General features: G+C 43.7%; 1 protein-coding gene across 1 annotated transcript in view; it reads right to left on the reverse strand.

Annotated features, from left to right (window-relative positions):
* The window catches only part of T265_05131 (hypothetical protein), a gene marked incomplete at both ends in the record, with an annotated part of 48,465 nt that overhangs the window by 15,437 nt on the left and 28,483 nt on the right, over positions 1-4,545 (reverse strand). The gene's annotated exons all lie outside the window — the stretch shown is intronic.

The raw sequence follows: 4,545 nt of genomic DNA on the forward strand, positions 1-4,545 counted from the left end.
TACCTCTTGTAGAACTCGTCAGCTAATTCACAAAAACGGTCGTTTGAATCTGTGGCATTCAAGTCAGGTACTTTATAGGAGGACAACTTTTTCTCGGTAATGTCGAAGGTTAGACGATCAACCGTCGTAAGATTTTGTACGTTCAACAAACACATCTTTACCGTGCGAGGCTGCGATTAGTTTCACCAGCCAAATATGAAGCAAAAGTTAACCATTGGGAGGTTAGCTGGTGTTATCAAAGGCGTGTTGAAGTTCCATGCCATTTTGGGAGGGGGCGGTGAGGAAATCCAACACAGAAAGGGCCATAAAACAGAACTGAGGCTCAACTTGATCTTCGATGACATACAGTTATACAAACAACCACAACGGATATCACACCAAACAGTACCACCAGAGCAGTAACAATATAAATCCAGATAGGTCTCACCGCTGCCGGAGCTTTACGGGTTGAAGGGGAGAACAAAAAGTAGTGATTGTATTCCAGATTGATTTTGCCTAATTTGAGTTTGGTGATAAAAAGGAAGTTTTGCACGCAACCATTCATACGAATACAAAATGGAATGACTGTGATAAGTCATACATCGGAAAGAAATGTACTGATACAACATAGTCTGAATAGTGTTTGATCGTTATTCAATTTCAGTTTCAGATTGTGACGCCTGAATATGCTCAACTGGTTAACTGAAGGGAAGTAGTTCACTTGATAGAAGCTTAAATTCGCCGTTCCGGGGTGGGGCGTGAACTACGCTGCTCCCATGCAAGAATGCAGTATCAATCAATAAGTTGCTCCTGTTTCGCTCTTACCAAGAGAAACGGATAGCACACACGACGTTTGGCTAACTTTGATCTAGTTCCCCCTTTGTTGCATACCTGGGAGTACTTCTTCGTGTTTAAGAACCTCTTGGAAATGAACTCCATGAATTGTGCCCCAAAAAAGCTTGAGATCATTGTAGATCCTGTTGCACAAATGTGAAGGGAACTAGGTTGATGTCACTTTCCTGGTGTCGCATGGTTCTCAGTCTCACTCACTTTGTCGCAGTTTCACCCGGATGGTAGCACAGAAGAGGCATAGGACCATTAAATGATGTGCATTCGTAGACAAACAAACCAATCAAGATAAATTCAGCTGATCTGAATATCATGCTGTTCAAGGTCCTGCTGACGAAACCAAGGTTAGATACTCTGGTCGATGAACACTTGTATTCCGTTTCCAACAGCAAAGATAATGAGTGTCGAGCTGAAATCGCGCTCTTATTACAGCTTGCCAGCACTGGGTGTATTTAGCGGTGCAAGGATTTGAACATCGTACATCTAACGTGCGAGTTGACCGTGTTACCACTACTTCTGTGCTACTGCAGCGTTTCGCAAAGGAAAATAAATTACAAATATGAATTTGAACTAATTTCTGGTCGTTTGCTTTGATTCGTTCTATCGCTAATTGTCTCCCTCCTCCTTGCGGCGTAGCCAAACTTAAAATGGTACTTACTGCTAGGTGTCACGATATGGAAGCCCGCGTTAAAGGATGTTAGACTGAATGTCCGAAGCACAGGAAGGACATACTAGCGTATTCTGTAGTGTGATTTAAAAGCACTAACTGTCTGGTCTGATAGAATTGCGGTCGAACATCCCTTTAGGGGCTACAGCGAAATTTCTCGCGGCAAGAGGTTTCATATCAGTGCATATAAGTACAGACAAACAAAATGGGTATATCAGAGTTCAGTGGCCTCTGTTTATTCTGGCGAGTAGTCCAAGTTGATGATATGTCTGCGGGATGGCCTCGGATGAGACTTGATGACATGCTGTGTTGGAATTCCTCATTAAGTAACTGGATACCATTTTAGCGAATATACACTCATTTGCAAACTAATTTGGTTTTTCGAGAGACTCATTTGGAACCCAGCTGAATCTCTCGTTTGTGATGTTCTCAGGCAATGTGCTGCACCAGGCCGCCTCATGTTTCAGTCGCTACGAAGTATACATGTATCGCGATATCCCTAATATCGTAGTGACTGAAACATGAGGCGGCCTGGTGCAGCACAGTGCAGCACATTGCCTGAGAACATCACAAACGAGAGATTCAGCTGGGTTCCAGGTGAGTCTCTAGGAAAAACCAAATTAGTTTGCAAATGAGTGTATATTTGCTAATTTCATGCAATTTGGTTTCAAGTAGAACATAAGGTTGACGGGAACCCGGGGATTGCGCCTAACTGATGAGCCCAAAAAGGGCGAAACCGGTCGTGGGCTGTCGACGGATTTTCAGCAACCCTTATGAGTGTATATTACAGTGGATACCATTTTCTTTGGCCAGAATACCTCGCGTTTGATATCCACACCAGTGTCAATCAGATGGACATCGCTGTCTATCAGAAATCCACCGTCCTCACATGAATCTACGGATTGGAGCAACCCACTAGTGTCAAGTGCCTCCGTCGACGGAGAGCACGTCTGTTCCTATTTTCACTTTCACTGTGATGAGACAAGTCGATTTCGAGGGTCTCCTCTATTATTGCTCTTTAATAAACACCAAAGACACTGCCCTGTCTCAAACTTGCAGTAGAATCACTTACCGCTCTCAAGAGTTTTTTTCCAATGGGTCTTTTCTTCATATTTGGGACAGATTTCTCAAAGGCATGAGTGTGTTCAAACTACACTATACTCGGTGCTTACTAGAAGGATATATTCATGTCACACTGCAGTTTGAATGCACGACTAACGTACAAAGATACGGATGTACGAATTTTACGCTTTCGAGTGTTTGCTTGAGAAAACTGATCATCATCGAATAGTGTCAAAGACGTAGCCGTTGGATGAAACTGCTAGATCTAACTGAGGATAGTGTGATTCGTTTACCCCGGGTCAGAATATTATCACGGACGTGATCACAGACCATTCTGCTAGCATATACACCATGAGTCAGGTGACCAAATACCTAGAACTTGGAACTTTGTATCTACAAATTCTTCATGTCGCAGATTACCTTGGGCGTTAGAGAGCAAATTTACTGACCGGAAGGTCCGTGGTTCTAACTCCACTGCTGCCTCTCGACGTCTTCTGTCTAGGTTCGGGCAAACTGGCAGTACCCCAGCCCTCATGCTTCCTTCGAGTGGCATGGCAGCCTGGCATCGAAAGAGCGGTACAACTGAATGACCACTATATTACTTTAGTGAGTATCGATCCACTGAAGCTGTTCATCTTTGACAAATATTCAACTATTTTTATCTCGCGGCTTAGTTCTTCCTCGAGAGTTTGGATTTTGAGTGGAGACTGTGGAACAGGCACGGTCAATGCACATTTAAAGAAAATGCATGCATCACTGAGGTGCAGAATTTGAATTGCCAGTTGGTTTGGAAATAGTGATCACTAAGGGTAGGTCGTGAAACGGTTTACGAAAAGAACTCGGGGTTGGGGAATGTTTGCTATGGTTCAAAAACCAGTCAATGCAAATGATCTGACCGTTCAGGAATACTATTTACAGCACCTGATCAACGGATGCACCGAGACACCTTAGAGCTTCTTCCTCAGCTTTTTAAGAAGAGATCCAACTTCCAAGTACCCTGCATTTCTTGTGGCCAACTCGTGTTCCGTGTGTTCCTTGAATTCCAGTAGACGGTTCGGTGTTTTCAAAGCAACCTAGTGTTTTGTGCATCGGTCACGGATCAATTTCCTTAATACGCACTCGCAAGTGACTATGGGGATGAAATGCTGATAATTCCAGTCAATGACCGTATTGAGAATCGTGTTCCGGTTAATCTGATCAGATATTCTCTGTCTGTGGCTGCTGAGTGCTAGTATGGCAATAGTTGCTTTTTGTCATCTTACTTCAGCTGTGGGGGCGTTTGACAATGAAATCTTCTACGCGCCACAACGTTAGCAGTCCCCCACTTCTCGGTTCGCACGAACAAACGGAGAGTGAAGAAAAATTTGAAGCCACTCTAGAATAAATTGGTTGCAAAATTTAATTGTAACGAGCCGTGGCATCGGTATTCTCAACTTTAGTACATCCTAGAATACGCCCCTTCGGCAAAGACTAGTTCATCTAACTGGGGCGTATCAGCGAAGTGTTATCCAGACTTCCGGATGAATGAGAGCACACAGACAGCAACTGAAAAGAGGCTGACTGATGTGAAGAAGCTATACACTAACATACTGACTGGTTCCTTACCACAAAATTGTAAGTTATTCAAAAACAAACCATGTTGGATCAGCTTTTTCTATCTATTCATTGAGGAAATATTTATGATTGGGGAATCCGTTTGGATAGCTTTTTTTGACGAAGTAAGTCCCTTGTTTCATAGATTTTAGCTACCCGGTCACCCACACGCTTGACTGTTCGGCTTACATTCGATCACTGGATCACGAGACTTGTTTTTTCTTCATACTCAAACCACGTCACATTAAGCTGACTCATCGAACACCGATTGTCTGTATCGTCTAATCAGCGTAGCAACTACTCATGCGCTGACGCGCCCACGTACACGCAAACGGACCTACTGCATATAGGGAAATCGAACACAGCCAGCACAGAGACGCGCGCGCACGCCGGAA

Source organism: Opisthorchis viverrini (genome assembly GCF_000715545.1).
Source record: "Opisthorchis viverrini unplaced genomic scaffold opera_v5_96, whole genome shotgun sequence".
In the NCBI taxonomy this organism is placed as follows: domain Eukaryota; kingdom Metazoa; phylum Platyhelminthes; class Trematoda; order Opisthorchiida; family Opisthorchiidae; genus Opisthorchis; species Opisthorchis viverrini.